Genomic DNA, 17,921 nt, shown 5'->3' with positions numbered 1-17,921 from the left:
GAGCTCCTGGCCAGAAGTATAGCTACTTATTAATCTGCAAAAAAACGTTGCCGGGCTAGTTGGTGGCGGTTCATCATTTATAAGGGTATAGCGCACCACGACACCACTCCCTTGACTTGTGATTGCGTGTACATTGGTTAATCTGGAATGTGTGTGAACGAAAGACTTAGGACACACAAGTACAACGTAGAAAAAGCCATAGCTGGTCATTTGGCCTTTCACTGTCAGAGGTGTGGTTGTGTCCCTGTGTTTCAAAGCATCCGTATTCTCTTTAGGGCCCGTGACAGAATTACGCGTGAAATCATTGAAGCCTTTGAAATTGACAAAATGAAAGATAAATGTGTGAGTGTGGCTTCGATAGCTTTGAAAGATAAAGAAAAGAAGTATCTAGAATCTTCACTTTGACGTTGGCGAGTGCAGAATGTCACACTCTATGATTACGCGTGCATGATGCGTGTTGTATCTTAACATGCTATGTTCCAGGCTTTATCGGTCCACTGTTATTATATATATATAGCATGTGTGATCGCAAATAAAACAATAGTCGCAAGTTAGCGCTGTGTGTGTGTGTGTGTGTGTGTGTGTGTGTGTGTGTGTGTGTGTGTGTGTGCGTGCGTGTGTGTGTGTGTGTGTGTGTGTGTGTGTGCGTGTGTGCGTGTGTGCGTGTGTGCGTGTGTGCGTGTGTGCGTGTGTGCGTGTGTGCGCGCGCGCGCGCGCGCACGCGGTTCTTTTTGTGTCCTTGTCGTGGTGCGCTATACCTTTATAAATGATGAACTTATTATAATCCCTCGAGTCTCAACCTACACACTTCAACGCAAGTGGCATTTTGCCGGTCCATGGGTCGAGTGGCCAAGAAAGAGCGTGATAAAGGAACACGAAGCGGAGCTCTAGCTGCTATGTATTAATGTTAAAAGACTACGCACACAAACATAAGAGGAGTCAAAACACCGATGCCCATTGCAATACTGCCCAACGAAAAACTTTTCTACATCCCCGTTTTTACATATTCCTTATTTGCTATTTATTTGCTGCATAACTCGCACCTTTATTCGATGGCTCCATAAGCGAGCCAGATTCTATACAAATGCAAAGGTATGGCTTGCTTGCTCTAAATGGGTACAACCGAAAACTTATCGCACACGAGTTTTTAATATTTATGTAAGAAGGAGTGATGACGAATTGCCCAGTAAATAAATATTTACTCATTAGGGTTAATCCCTATACTTCAATAAACAAAGCCAATGTCTGTCCTGGAAAGTAATATCGAATGCCTTGGAAAGTGTTAGACAACTTTGTCATTTCCAGGCAGTTGGTCACAATTCGTGCGGGAATAGTGCTGAATAATTGATTGATATATGGGGTTTAACGTCCCAAAACTACGATATGATTATGAGAGACGCCTTAGTGGAGGGCTCCGGAGATTTCTACCACCTGGGGTTCTTTAACGTGCACCCAAATCTGAGCACATGGGCCTACGACATTCCCGCCTCCATCGAAAATGCAGCCGCCGCAGCCGGGATCCGAACCCGCGACCTGCGGGTCAGCAGCCGAGTACCTTAGCCACTAGACCACCGTGGCGGGGCGGAATAGTGCTGAACGAAATCTCGACAAAAAAAAAGGGGGGGGGGGGAGGACCATAAAGGCTCCTTTTTGTTATTCACAACATTAGAGCTAACTCACAAGAGACATGGAAAACATAGGGGGATATTTATATTGTCACGGGGTCGTGACGTGGCCGAAGACAGGAGACTTCGTGTTGGGGTTTAACTGTTTATTTGGGCGAACCTGTGCCCGGTAAACGGAAAGTCCAATTACAGCAGCAGTCTCGCACAGATAGCAGTCTCGGACTGATAGCGGCGAACGGAGCGTCGGCCTTCGATCAACAACTGACAAGCGGCGAAGCGCGTCGGCATTTATACTCTTGCCGTCGAATGTTCTAGCGTTATCGCTGGCGGTGGCGTAGCTTCCAGAACAATCTGTACCGTTCGCACAGTGGGCGTGATCTTATCGAAATGATCCACTACAGTCCGGAACCTTCTAGAAAACTGCAGGCGCGGTTTGCGCTAAGAATCGTGTGGTGCTTTGGGACGATAACAAAAACTTGGGAAATGAAACGTGGCATTGCCCCCCTCTGAAAAAGGCATCGTCCCGATGCTTTAACTAAAGATGGAAGTACAATAATAATGCAAGAAAGTACAATGAATAAATTCCGATACAACAAAAAAAAAACACTGGTTCAGTTTGTTAACGCGCATGAAACGGCTTGAGGCGCGCGACATGGACGACTTCAGGTCGCGATCGGCGTCGTTGAGAGTTCGCGATGCCGTCGGGGACAACCTCGTAATCAAGTGGGCCGAGACGTCGAACCACCTTGTACGGTCCGAAGTACCGTCGCAGAAGCTTTTCACTTAGTCCACGTCGGCGTATTGGCGTCCACACCCAAACACGTTCACCGGGCTGGTATTCCACGAAGCGTCGTCGAAGGTTGTAACGGTGGCTGTCGGTCGTCTGTTGATTCTTGATACGGAGACGCGCAAGTTGTCGGGCTTCTTCGGCTCGTTGAAGGTACTCGCTCACATCGAGGTTTTCTTCGTCGGCTACGTTGGGTAACATGGCATCGAGCGTCGTTGCCGGACTCCTTCCGTAGACCAATTTGTATGGAGATATCTGCGTCGTCTCCTGCACCGCCGTGTTGTATGCGAAGGTCACATACGGAAGAATGGCGTCCCACGTCTTGTGTTCGACATCGACGTACATTGACAGCATGTCGGCGATCGTCTTGTTAAGCCGCTCGGTGAGGCCATTGGTCTGTGGGTGGTACGCTGTCGTCCGGCGGTGGTTTGTTTGGCTGTATGCCAAGATCGCTTGAGTTAAGTCGGCAGTGAATGCCGTTCCTCTGTCGGTGATAAGGGCCTCCGGGGCGCCGTGACGTAGGACGATATTTTCGACGAAGAACTTAGCTACCTCGGATGCACTGCCTTTTGGCAGGGCTTTTGTTTCGGCGTAGCGGGTGAGGTAGTCGGTAGCTACCACGATCCACTTGTTTCCGAAAGCCGACGTCGGGAACGGCCCCAGTAGATCCATACCAATCTGCTGGAAAGGTCGGCAAGGTGGATCAATTGGCTGCAGAAGTCCCGCTGTCCTTGTCGGCGGTGTCTTGCATCGCTGACAGTCCCGGCATGTTCTCACATAACGGGTGACGTCGGTGGTAAGACGTGGCCAGTAGTACCTTTCTTGTATCCTCGGGAGCGTGCGAGAAACACCGAGGTGCCCTGCCGTTGGATCGTCGTGCAGGGCCTGCAGGAGTTCTGGTCGCAGAGCTGAAGGCACCACAAGGAGGTACTTAGCTCGAAGCGGTGAAAAGTTTTTCTTTTGTAGAAGACCGTTCCGTAGAAAGAACGACGCAAGTGCGCGCTTGAATACCTTCGGGACTTCGGCGGTCCTGCCTTCGAGGTATTCTATTAGGGCCTTAAGTTCCGGGTCGGCCCTCTGTCGTTCAGCGAAGTCGTCGGTAGTTATCGTTCCTAAGAAGTAGTCGTCATCCGGGTCGTCGGGTAGCGGTTGGTCGACAGGCGCACGAGAGAGACAGTCGGCGTCGGAGTGTTTTTTGCCAGACTTGTAAATGACAGTAATGTCATATTCTTGAAGTCTCAGGCTCTATCGTGCGAGGCGACCTGAAGGGTCCTTCAAGGTGGCTAGCCAACACAATGCGTGGTGGTCGCTCACAACTTTGAAGGGCCTGCCGTAGAGGTAGGGGCGAAATTTCGACGTAGCCCAGATGATGGCGAGGCACTCCTTTTCTGTTGTGGAATAATTTGCTTCTGCTTTTGATAGCGATCGGCTGGCGTAACTAATAACCCTTTCAAGTCCGTCAGCCCTCTGCACAAGAACGGCGCCAAGACCTACGCTGCTTGCGTCAGTATGTATTTCTGTCTCGGCGAATTCGTCGAAATGGGCAAGTAACGGAGGCGTCTGGAGGCGATGTTTTAGCTCCTGGAAAGCTTGTTCCTGCGGCGTTTCCCACTTAAACTCCACGTCGGCCTTGGTAAGGTTAGTGAGAGGATCGGCGATGCGGGCGAAGTTTTTCACGAACCGCCTATAATAGGCACACAGGCCCAGAAATCGGCGCACTGCTTTCTTGTCAGTGGGCGGCGGGAAGTCGGCGATGGCGGCTGTTTTCCTTGGATCGGGACGAACTCCAGACTTGCTGATAACGTGCCCCAGGAACAAGAGCTCCTCATACGCAAATCTGCACTTTTCTGGCTTCAGTGTGAGTCCGGAAGTCTTGATTGCTTGAAGTACAGCTTCAAGGCGCCGAAGATGCTCGTCGAAACTCGAGGAAAACACGACGACGTCGTCCAAGTACACAAGGCAAGTCTGCCACTTCAATCCTGCCAGTACTGTATCCATAACGCGTTGAAAAGTTGCAGGCGCTGAGCAAAGGCCGAAGGGCATCACCTTAAACTCGAAGAGGCCGTCCGGTGTTATAAACGCCGTCTTCTCTCGGTCTCTTTCGTCGACTTCGATTTGCCAATAGCCAGTCTTGAGGTCCATTGACGAAAAGTACTTGGCGTTATGGAGCCGATCAAGTGCGTCGTCTATTCGTGGGAGAGGATACACGTCCTTTCTTGTGATTTTGTTCAGGCGGCGATAATCGACGCAGAAACGTAGGGTCCCATCCTTTTTCTTCACTAACACCACGGGGGATGCCCATGGACTCTTGGAAGGCTGGATAATGTCATCCCGCAGCATTTCATCAACTTGTCTCTTCATGGCCTCACGTTCTCGCGTCGAAACCCTGTACGGACTCTGACGGAGTGGTCTGGCATTTTCTTCGGTTATGATGCGATGTTTCGCGATTGGGGTCTGCCGAATTTTCGATGACGACGAAAAGCAATCTTCGTATTGCAGGAGCAGGGCGTTGAGCTGTTCTTGCTTATCGTTCGGAAGTTTGGGATTGACGTCGAAAGCTATAGGAGGGGCTTGGTTCCTCTGAGCAGGTTCCGCAGAATCGGCGAGGGCGAAAGCACTGGGGGCTTCGACAATTTCTTCGATGTATGCGACCGTTGTTCCTTTGTTCACATGTTTGTACTCATTGCTGAAATTCGTGAGCATAACCGTTGCTTTGCCTCCCCGCAGCTCTGCAATTCCTCTTGCGACGCAAATATTTCGGGTGACCAACAGATGCTGACTGCCTTCAACGATGCCTTCCAAGTCAGGTGATTTAGGAGCGCCGACTGAAATAATGACGCTTGAGCGAGGCGGAATGGTGACTTGTTCTTCCAGCACATTCAAGGCATGGTGTCCTGACGGCGTGCGCGGCGGTAGTGCTTCTTCTGTGGATAACGTTATCGACTTTGTTTTTAGGTTGATAACAGCACCATGGAGGCATAAGAAATCCATGCCAAGGATGACATCTCTCGAGCAACGCTGTAGGACTACGAAGTCTGTAGGATAAATACGGCCGTTAATGGTGACTCTCGCTGTGCAGATCCTGCAGGCGTTACGAGATGACCTCCGGCTGTGCGGATTTCAGGGCCTTTCCAAGCTGTCCTAACTTTCTTTAACTTCGCGGCGAATGACCCACTGATGACAGAATAGTCGGCTCCAGTATCGACGAGAGCGGTCACACTGTGGCCGTCGATAAGAACGTCGAGGTCGCTAGTTCGCCGTCTCGCATTACAGTTAGGGCGTGGCGTCGGGTCACGGCTGCGTCGGCTTGTTCCGCTGCTTCCATGTTGCGTCGTCAGGCCACCTTCGGTAAGTGAGCTTTCACCGTCAGGGCTTTGCCTGTTTGGCGTTGTGTTCGGAAAGCTCCGTCGCGGCGTCGTCGTCGTCGGAGGATCTTCGGTAGTTCGTCGCACAGCAACCGCACCTCCACCGGTTGCTGCCCTTAGTTTCCCGGATACGGGCTAGGAGACCGGCCCCGCGTTGGGCCAGAGTACTGCCGGTGGTGCGGTGACGTGCGGCGGCTGGGCGACGGGGAACGCGAAGGGCTTCGTGGTGTCCACCGAGTTCCTGTCAGGTAGTCGGCGATGTCACGTGGTCGTTCTCCTGGCTGTGGACGCGGTGCATTGACGGCGAAGCCACGCAGTCCCATCTGTCAGTACTGGCAACGGCGGTATGTGTGTCCGGCCTCGCCGCAGTGGTAGCAGAGCGGGCGATGGTCAGGGGTGCGCCAGACGTCAGTCTTCCTCGGTGCACTGCGCTGGGCCGCTGGCGAACGGTATGACGTCGGTGGGGGTGGTGGCGGTGGTGGCGTCTGTCAACGGAAGTGCGATGGGGCGGCGTTTTGGCGTGGACGGGGAGGAGCGTTGTGGCGCAGTGCAGCGGCGTAGCTCATAGCTTCCGGCTCGGGCAGCGGTGCGTGGGGAACTTGAAGCGATTGCCGAACTTCTTCTCGTACAATGTCGGCGATCGAATCCACTTGAGGGTGCGCCGAAGGCAACAGTTTGCGCAGCTCTTCCCGCACGATCGCTCGGATCGTTTCACGCAGGTTTTCAGAGTCACTGGTTTGAGCAGCAGCGCATTCTGGAATCAGGCGACGATTATACTGTCTGGTGCGCATGTCAAGGGTTTTTTCGATGGTGGTCGCCTCGGATACAAATTCTTGGACGGTGTTTGGTGGATTTCTCATTAGCCCCGCGAAGAGCTCCTGTTTGACCCCTCGCATGAGGAAACGAACTTTCTTCTCCTCAGGCATGTCTGGGTCAGCGTGACGAAATAGGCGGGTCATCTCCTCTGTGAAAATTCCAACCTTCTCATTTGGAAGCTGAACCCGGGTCTCTAGTTGAGCAGCGGCCCTTTCTTTGCGAGCGACGCTCGCGAACGTTTGCAGAAATGCGCCACAGAAGACATCCCACGTTCGGAGCGTGGACTCATGATTCTCTAGCCAGGTCCTTGCGGTGTCTTCCAGGTAGAAGTACACACGACGGAGCTTTTCTTCGTTGTCCCAGTGGTTGAGGGCGGCCACACGGTCGTATGTTTCCAGCCAGGTCTCCGGGTCTTCGAACGATGACCCATGGAAAATTGGTGGTTCCCTGGGTTGATGCATGACCATCGTGGGCTGGGATGCGGCGGTTGTCATTGTCGCTGCAGTCGCAGTCATGGCCTTGGTCTTCCGCGCTTTGTCTTCTAGAAGCCCGTACTCCGGTGGTAGCCCTTGCTGTCGGCGGCTTGTTCGCTGCTCCTGGTTGGCGTCGGTGTCTTCTCCGCGACGTGGGCTGGGTTCACGGCTTGACGGGGGCGTCCGGTACATGAACGAAGCAGCACCTCCACCAGATGTCACGGGGTCGTGACGTGGCCGAAGACAGGAGACTTCGTGTTGGGGTTTAACTGTTTATTTGGGCGAACCTGTGCCCGGTAAACGGAAAGTCCAATTACAGCAGCAGTCTCGCACAGATAGCAGTCTCGGACTGATAGCGGCGAACGGAGCGTCGGCCTTCGATCAACAACTGACAAGCGGCGAAGCGCGTCGGCATTTATACTCTTGCCGTGGAATGTTCTAGCGTTATCGCTGGCGGTGGCGTACCTTCCAGAACAATCTGTACCGTTCGCACAGTGGGCGTGATCTTACCGAAATGATCCACTACAGTCCGGAACCTTCTAGAAAACTGCAGGCGCGGTTTGCGCTAAGAATCGTGTGGTGCTTTGGGACGATAACAAAAACTTGGGAAATGGAACGTGGCAATATTAACTATAATGTAAATCTGGAATAAGTGGACGAAAAGAACTTGCAGCTGGAATCGAACCCGCGGCCTTCCGACAATGCGTCCGATGTTCTACCAAATGAGATACGGAGGAAAGCATCCTCTCGTCGACTTTATGGAATAGATATATGCATACAAACCTGGGAGCGTTAGTCAGTGCCGCTGATAGCTACGACGGAGCTGTCGCAAACTTGCTGCCTGCTGACATCACGAAGCACGCGTGATGTTTACGAACTGGCAGCTGACCAATAATCCCTCGTATACTAGCATAAGACATCCAGTCTACCAAAGCGAGACTCTACGAACGAAAGTAGAAATTTATGGGTCCGTTTTTTTGTGTGTGTGTTAAGCACAACTCGAATTAGAACAAATCAATTAGGATCACACACGACCGGCTTTATAAATTTATAATAAAGCCGGTCGTGGGATCACACAAACAGTGACACGTAAGGGCCGTAAATTTAGAGGAAGAGACATTTCGTAGCCAGTTACCGAGATTTCTGTTCGCGTATGTGCACAACACTGTAGAAAATCTCATTTCAACAAAAACCCGTTGAATGAGGATATTGCACAAGAATATACCGTTTACAGCATAACCGACTGCGGCAACCACTATGTTCCCTCGGCTGTGCACCTGGCTGAGTAAACTGACTGAAAGTTAGGAACAAATATTTTTGAAGTACGCTACGAGGCCAGCACGAAAAAAAAAACAGACAAATTATAACGTACTTTAAAAAGTATCACGCGCGCTTCTGTGATAAAATAGCTACCGCCTATGTGGCGCACGCGGATGCAAGGCAACAAGCGGAACCCAGAAACCGAAATGCTACACACACACACACACACACACACACACACACACACACACACACACACACACACACACACACACACACACACACACACACGCACACGCACACGCACACGCACGCACGCGCACGCACTGAAACGCGTCTCGAACGTATTACAACTATCACACGCCCCGTGCCTGAAGCAAGCCGTTCCACATGGCACCGACGAACTGCCGTCCACAGAATACGCAGCGCGACCGGCAGATAATGAAAAATGAAGGTGGGCAGCCCGCGTGAAACATTTTTTAAAAGCCGATTCTCGAATATTCGCGCATGCGCTGTTGCAGTGACATTGTGTGGCGCCATTACGTGAACTGTAAGCGTGTTTCATCGTGATTTATTTTTTGCTAATGCCAAAAAGGGCAACTCTGATGCAGCGAAAATTTTCTGATATGATTATAGGATCTTGCCGTCGGAGCGGACGCCAAGACGGATCATGCCTCGCCACAAAACAGCATGCAAGTCGACGATCCAGGGTCTGCAGGCCGTGAGTGATCCAGGGCCTGGCAAGTGGATGATCCAGGAAGCGACCGTAAAACAGCCATCAGAATTTGATGCCTGAATTCGCGCACGCGCTGACTTTGCAGCGGTGATGCTTCATGACTTAACGCGTGGGTTCACAAAACAGGGTTCCGTAGAAATAGGGGTTCCGTGAAGGATATCTTAAGGTTACGCGAGCGGCCACAACGAATGCAAACCACTGTCGTTTAGTAACTGTTCATTTATTGAAACAAGCAAACTTGCAGTGAACTTCGCATTTAGCCAAGCAATCGCACGCCACAACCGAACATCGGGTGTCTGCGAGTGTAGTAGCTCTACTAAAAACTTCGTATAGTGCGTGCGGTGAAGCTTGCATGGTCTGTGGACCCGTGGTGACAGAAAGCGCGGAGCACTGGTATTTCATGCTCGCGCATTAAAACTAGTGCTCGTTCACACTGAAGGCGGGGCGGCCGAAGCGGCAACGCGGGAAGCGGGAAAACCTCCTGTAAGCCTCGTTCACACCGATCCAGGCGGCGAAAGCGGGAGAAAAACCAGGCGCCAAGGCTATGGTGGCTAGAAGGAGAGGTGTCAGCATCGGCGCGCTAGAGAGCGAGCGAAAATTCATCCGGATGCGGCGGCGCTGCGGTCGCTTTCGAGATGCCCCTCCTCGCGCCCGCGTATCAGTCATATTTTGTTGCAAATATTTTACGTTATTCTGCAGATTATAACTAAGTCTACCTGTCACAATTCTGGCAGCGCGCTGTAAAGCGTGTATTGGCACTGAAAACTAGTGTTTTCAGTTCACTTCGTAGTATATGAGCTACGAAGCTTCCGGGCCACATAGCCACTGACGTAATAAGTGATCCGGGAGTCAATTTTGCGTCCAATGAGATCAGTGTGGTCAGGGAGGGCTTCACAAGCAACAATCATTTCATGAACGTCATTGAGGTGCCCCATATCTAGAAGCTCATTCAGCTTATTCTGCAATTTTATTGAATTAGTATGGATGCGCGGACATATAAGGCTGCTCAGGAATCCAGATGGTATGTTTCCACTGGAGGGTGACTGTGCCAAGCTGTAAACACTGAAGCGATTCAAAGAGATCAAAAATTGTGTCGGCGAAAGGTGATCATTCGAGCCAGAAATTTGCTTCAGAATTCAAAAAAAAAATTAAGCGCGTCTTGGCAGAGACGAGACGTCATCAAGTATTTATAGCCCAAGGTTTTCGTGACATAGGGCCGGATGGAAAGGATGCTGGTTAGAGTGACGCGGAGTCCTTTGGCAGTTGATTCACTCAGGAACCCACCCTCCTTAGGTACAGCTATTTCCCAAGTTGCTAAGAACCCGTTGATAACATGCATGTAGCTACGGACGATAAATCTTTCGTCAAAATCAGCTTCGCACACAACGTACTTATTTTCCAGTGGTTTCCCAGCGCGAGGAATCGCACACTCCCAGTCCTTGCGCCGTTCATCGTTGGCGGGAGCAGAGAAGAGAGACGCTTTCTTCCCTTGTTTGCGGGCCGAAACATATCCCACATTGCATCCAGATGCAAAGCAGTGCCTTTGCTGTTTACTCATCACTGTAGCATGATCACATTGGCACGTATTGATCCTGAACAAGTCCAAATAGGCAAAGCACAGACGTTGCAATTTGCGAGCACACGAGCAAGCGACCAAATTGCCGCGCGAGCGGCTGGCAAGCGCTCTCGACCGATCACGGTGGCGACTTGCGCGCCGCTCCACGGCGAACTGAAATACCAGCACGCCTCTCTTCAAGGCGCGGCTGGGACGATGCTGACACCTCTCATTCTAGCCACAGTGCTACCCTTCCCCAGGAACATGCACCCGGTGCAAAATCAGACTCGAAGAAGGGCACGAGCTCAAGCCTTACTAAAAGCGGCCAACCTACACGCGACAGACGTGGTTTTCGTGGACGCCGTTAAATACGTGGACAAACCCTACTTTTCAGCTGCGGCGGTCGCCCCAGACGGGACAGCTCTTAATGCTCTTACCGTAAAAACACAGAAAGCCTGCGAAACCGAACAAGTGGCCATTGCCCTTGCTATAGCACTCCCTCAGCGCGACACAATATTTACCGACTCTAAACCCGCTGCGCTGGCATACCACCGCGGTACACTTTGCCAGGCGGCATTAAGAATTCTAGCATCTGTTCAAATAACTGTAGACAAGCACATCCACTGGTTCCCGGTTCATGAAGGGATCAACGTTCAACCAGGGTGCAGAAGACTGAGGCGCAAAAAAAAAAAAAACATATCGTGAAGCAGGAAGAGCAGGAGAGAAGAACAGCCTAGAGCCCAAAGTTGCGGCACAGGACCTTCTTGCGTGGAATCGGCAATTAGCAAGGAAGGCGCCACAAGAACAACGTGAACGCTGCCTGCTGGAAGGCGTTGACAGTCTACACAAGGCTGCCCCAAAAGCTGATTCCGGGCGACAAGTTTGTGTGTTGCAACGTGTAGTGACATATTTTAGAGACAATGAACTCTGTCTAATGCTTTCAGATAAGGAAGGTGGGTTTGTGGCTTTATCCAGGAACTCCTATAAAGAAAAAGCAAGAGAAGCTATCAACAGGAACTTCAAGCCTGTAAAAGTGAGGCTATCTAAAGTCAAGAGAAATGTTGTCTCTTTGTGTGAAGAAATTGAGTGCGAATCTTTGGCTAAACAGATAAGCAGGAGCAAAAAGGATTCCCTTACTGCTTTCTTCAGTGCTAAGACGCATGAAGCCGACGTACCTTTCCGCACCATCATTAGTGAGCGTGGAACTTGGCAATATCAGCTTAGCAGTTTTTTGCCCAAAGCCCTAAAACTTCTTGAAGTTCATGACCCTTTCTATACAAAAAATTCTGATTAAGTTTTTGGGTTTTGCCGCGGAAACCACGAAATAGGCAACCTTTTTTCCGTAGATGTAAGTGACCTTTTTTTCACTCGGTTCAGCATCCGGAGCTACTTCGGGCAGTTAAGCAGTGTATAGAACATAGTGGCGAAGCCACCTTTGTGTCTAAAATGGAGATGTCGTCTGCTAATTTTGTTACCCTCTTAGAAGCATATCGTGCACTTTCGTTTATTTTGGACATGGCATGTTTTTACAGAGGAAGGGCATTTGCAATGGGTCACGGGTAGCACCGATTTTATGTGACGTCTTTTTAACATCCTTTGACCACGCACTAGAAAGTGTTTTTACTTCATCTCGTCCAAATGTTCTTAAAGTATTTAGATATGTATATGATCTTTCACTTGTTATTGACAACAGATGCCCTTTTTCTTTCCCTGTGATGGTTGAGCAGGTTTTAGATGTTTTTAGAGCAAATGCTAAGGGGCTCACGTTCACTAATGAACTCCCGAAAGATAGCTCCTTGCAGTTTTTGGACCTTAACCGGACAATTTCAGCTGGTCACGTATGCTGTACGTACCTCCCTCGGAGTAAGAAGGAGTTGTTACTTTACGATTCAGCACATTCAAAGACTGTGAAACGCGGAATCACTATACTTTGCTTAGAATTGGCACTACGCAGATCGTGTGAGCATGTTATGCAGGCTAGCTGTATGCGTCAACTCTAAAGACTTTCCAAGGCCGGCTACCCTCAGTCCATAGTTAGTTCCGTGGTGGAATCCCTGCTGCAGATGGTGAAAGGAAAAGTAGCTAATGCAAATGCGCGCCCGAAGGAGAGAGAGCGGGTTAAGCCTGAGGTGGTCCCGTATATACACCGTGTGAGCCATAGAAGGTGGCTTCCCATTATGGCGTTCCAGTCGTTTTTTCAGCTCCCAACAAACTTGCTCAATTGTGCCCGCGTATCACATGCGATGAGCAAAGGTGCTGCCAGAAGCAGCACACAAGACTTTTTAGGCGCTGCGCACAAGGCATGGTATATGGAACTCCCCTAGGCTGTGGCAAGTTTTATATCGGTAAACGGGGCGTTGCATTAATGACAGACTGAGGAGGCATGCCAATAGTTTAGGCAAACGTGATCATGCGCATCTTCCAGTGCACTGTAAAGCTTGCGGATGTGTGCCAGTGTTAGAAAAAAACAACGGTGATTCTTGGTAGGAGCAAAACAAACAGCTAGAGAGCTCTTGGAAGCCTATTTTATCAAAAAGAAAGGGCCCGATTGTATCAGTGATACATCTATTTTGTTGTACTCAACAGAAATGCATTTTTTTGGATAACTTAGTGCCTTTATCATGACGATGTGCGATATTTGTTGGCTGTGCACGCATGTGCGGTTTTGTCCTCTTTCCTGTGCGTTTCCTAGACGGTCATTAAACAGTTGGTAGTTGGCGCTGTTCTGTCTTCTCTCCTGCTTTTCCTGCTTCACGATATGTTTTTTGCGCCTCAGTCTTCTGCACCAAGTATGCACCAACTAGCCCCAAAACAAGTGCTTTTGGTTCAACCAGGGGTCCCCAACGGTAATGCGCTGGCCCATAACCTCGCGCGTGATCTTACGTGCCGCGCGGGGTCGCGGTCCGGCTCACTGGCCGGGGACACCAACACGCACCGGGAGCCACTCCTATCATATCACGAAATTTGCTCGCACTGTAAGTTATTTAGAAAGGAATTCCTTTCACCTCACTCAACACTAAATAAAGCACAACAATTAACGCTTCGACTGCTGCAAACGCACAGTTACCCCAGCCCCTATATCTGCAGCAAATATCTCCCAGATATAAGGCCAGAATGCCCCAAATGCCAAAATCCAAGGTGCGATTTAAGTCACATGCTGTGGCAGAGTACCGCGATAAACGCTAGCTTCGGGTCCCCTGCCACCGAGGACGACTGGATCAACCACCTCAGGAGCCCCGACAGGGCCCTTCAACACCAGGCCGTCCAGAAGGTCCAAAAGGTGGCTGGCGAGCTGCGACACCCAGTCCCCACATGGGCGGAGCCACCGGACTGGCCCCCGTAAGGGGTGCCCAGTCCCCTTCAGGACCTTTAATAAAGTTAATTCTCTCTCTCTCCTTCTAGCCACCATAGCAAGGCCGATCGCTCTCGGAGCAATTTTTTGCCGCCTGCTAATGCTCGCCGCTTTGCCGCAGCCGATCAGAACGCCACGCAGCGGAGGCGCGGTGGTGGCACGGGTGTGCGTTTGGGAGAAGCACAGACACGTCATAGCGACACGTGCGCAAAATCGCGAGATCATGATGATAAGGGGCGCGAAAAAAACGACACACAACAGAGAAGAAGTACACGGGACGACGCGCTACTAGCAACTGGAATATTTTATTCAGGAAACACCATTTATACCGCAGTGACATCAAATTTAACCCAACGAATCGACCAAAAACTAAAAATACATGCTCAGCATGCCTATACCGCAGTGACATCAAATTTAACCCAACGAATCGACCAACTCGCCCAACGAATGAACCAGCACCAACTCGCCCAACTTTTCACTTTACTGAGAAATCGCGAGATACCTGCCTCTTCTGCCGCGCGGCCACAGAACACCTACTGGCGCGGCCAGACGAAGGAGGCATGCGGTCTGAACAGGTTGAATGCGGTCTGAACGAAGGAGCATACGGTCTGAACATGCGGTCTGAATCCCGCTTCGCCGCACCGCCTTCGGCGTGAATCACAGGCTTGACGGGTACCTGGCCGTTTTATTCTGGGCTCATTGCGCGTCGGCTTCATGAGGCACTGTTTCGTATACACGCGTTGATTTGCCATAGATCTATGTCGGTTTTGTTATGAGAATGCGCAACGAGTGCTTTGATACGCGTAAGACGCAACCGCTCATAACTCGTATTGCAAGGTACTATATGAAATGGCAACAACAAAAAAAGCACCGATTACATGAGATATTGATATTGAAGAGCATTGACACTATGGTCAAACAAGCTGGACTAACGGATTGTCCACCGCGGTGACCGAGGTGCTCGGCTGTGGGCCCCAAGGTCACCGGCTCGGCCACGGCGGTAACATATCGATGGAGGAGAAATGTCGCAATCCCGTGTGCTGTACAATGTCCGCCAAGAATGCCGAAGGGTTCGTTCTGCTTTCCCGCCGTGCAGACACCGTCGAAGACGTTCATCTTCACCACCCAATTTCACAGGTCGAGAGGAGGGCCGCCAACACAAAGCCGACGGGAGCGAAGTGGGTTTCGTCCGCACCATTTCCACGGTAGCCTTCGTTAGACCGGCTCCAACTTTTCCTTCTTCCTATTCTACCTCTCTTTTCTTTCCAACTTTCTAGTCATCTTCAATAAACCAGTCCTGAAGCTGTCACTAACGAGTCGAGTCGCTCCTTTTCAAGGCTTTTGCGCGCGCGGCCCAGCAACCCTGCTGTAGTTACAGCGCAGCGAAGAATTCGCTTTCCAATTAGAGTTAGCCGACGAAGATTAGAGTGCAAGTAATCATCTACATTGCAAATGCCAAGCATTTCCTAGCGAACATCGGCGACTTAGAGCCTATCTATCTATCTATATCTATCTATCTACAACTTTATCCTCTCCTGGCCCCTTTCAATAATGGTATCGATACCAAAATTGGTATGACACAAAATGACTGTATGAAGAGCATAATTGGCTCGTCATAACATCAAAATTATGATATGTAGGTCACGAATGTCATGATTTACATTTCATGGTCTTGCTGTGCTTGCGGTGTTTCGTTCACATGACATTTTGCAAAATTGGTATATAGTATGACACGACTGCATAGCGAACATAAGTGACAGAACCTAACCTGGAAATCATGACATGCATGTCATGATTTTCATGTTATGACTAGTCATGAATGCACGCCACACTCATGATGTGCTCGCAGTCGTTTCGCTAGAGTGACATACACCGAATTCGGTATTATGGAACGTGAATGGATGGCGAATGTACATGAGTGGTGCAAACATGATAATTATGACATGAGTGTCATGTAAAACATTATCACATGCCACGATCACAGCTTGCTTGTGGCCGTTTAGCTAGCTCTACATATACCAAATTTGGTATCACTTGATGTGAATGGACGACGAAGATAAATGTCACACCCAAACATGATAATCCTAATATGTGCGTCATGTAAAACATGACTACATACTACACTGATAGCGTGCTCACAGCCGTTTCACTAGCTCCACTTATATCAAACTTGGCATCACGTGACATGAATAGACGACGAAGGTAAATGACATGTCCAAACATAATAATCATTATATGCATGTTATGTAAAACATGACTACATGCTATGCTCGTAAGCATGCTCGTGGCCGTTTCGCTAGCTCCACATATACAAGCATAATTTAGGTCCACCTCGTAACAGCATTTATTTTAAATTAACATATCGACATTGAAGAGAAATGCATATAATAATGGAAACAAAGGCTAGTGGGAGCCATGCGCAATCTTTGAACTCTTGAGGCCATGTGCTCCCATGTTGCGAGTCATAATAAGGGTGACTGTACATGCCTGGCTTACGCGCATGCTGCCCAACCTCGGTTGTTCCGGATTGCCTAATTTTACCTTGAACCAAAAATTGATAAAAATCTTAGTTTTACTTTGAAATGAAGTAATACCATAAAACATATAATTTCTCCCATTCTGTTTCAACAAGCCAGGTATATTTAATGACGGCATTGGCGGAGTTGTATCTTCAATCGACTTTCATTCGTTTTGACGTGTACTATCAAAGCAAGGACATTTCTACCAAATCTTGCATCGCCCCGATGCTCTGCCATACTTTTCGTTCGTTAGTCATGGTGAATTACTGCCTGCTAGTGGCAAAACTGTTCCGGAAGGTTTTAAGCATAATAATTTACTTAGCTATTTTGAAAAACTATGTCTTTTAGGTTTAGCCGTTCTGTGGAACAGATTTTAGCCACTTCTCAGCACTACAGGATGGGCATGCTGTTTACATTGGAGATCGCTTCCCATGACTCAATCCAATTGAGATTCCTTCAGTAAGGACATCTGTTGGTCCTATAGCCTAGAGTAGCAGAAAGCATTCACGCTATACAACTCTGTCCATTCAAAACTTGAAAAATAAGGAACTGCCAAATTTTGCCTAGAATCTATGCTCATGAAGTCCTGACCCCATACAAGATGGGCCAATTTTGATAAACACTTGACTAAGCTCGTTATAACAAGCTATCCATGCCTGGGTTTTGAAGCTGTCTCAGCAGCTTTCCTCAAGAAGGCGAAGCACCCAAGACAAACAGCCTGCCCAGGAGCCTGAAAATTAACGACCACTGAAGTAGTACCATGACCCACAATTCCATGAAGTCTGCTGCTAGTTATGATGCACCGATGTTCTTTTGGTGCTGTTCCGACTCGTCAGCCTCCGATCGAAAACTTTTTGTAATAAAAAGAGGCGTAATTGTCTGAAGAAGCAAACCGAACTATTTGTTGAATTCGCTACTGGTATTGTTTATATGACACCGTTGATCTGAGAGCCTACGCAGATCAAACTGGTCATAGCGTTAACAATTGAGCATGAACCCTCTGCCACTAATAAAGGCAATGTACATCTGCCTTCGCATTATATGAACTAGAAAGTGTCGGACGCAATTTCGCGAGTTTGAAAATCTGGTCATAAGCAATGAGACTACAGCACATGAACTGTTGGAAGCACATAACATCAGGAAAAAGTGGCACTAACTGGGTCAGCCATACATCAACCGGCTCTTTTTGTTGCAAGACAAGCCGTTTTGAGTTTTCTTTTTCTCTGCCGTGACGTACTTCTGCGCATGTGATTGCTTGGCTACTTTCAAAGGAAGAAACAGGAGAGAAAGGAAAGGCAGGGAGGTTAACCAGTCTAGAAAAACCGGTATGCTACCCTACACCTGAGAGAGAGTTTTAAGGGGAGACGCTCCTCGAAAGCACTTTTTTTTGTTATTCAACTTAGAGCTTCAGAAATTGGACCACTGATGCAGTT

The sequence above is a fragment of the Rhipicephalus microplus genome, chromosome 3 (genome assembly GCF_043290135.1).
Source record: "Rhipicephalus microplus isolate Deutch F79 chromosome 3, USDA_Rmic, whole genome shotgun sequence".
In the NCBI taxonomy this organism is placed as follows: Eukaryota; Metazoa; Arthropoda; class Arachnida; order Ixodida; family Ixodidae; genus Rhipicephalus; species Rhipicephalus microplus.
The sequence above is the reverse complement of the archived record's forward strand: the minus strand, read 5'-3'. Positions refer to the sequence as shown.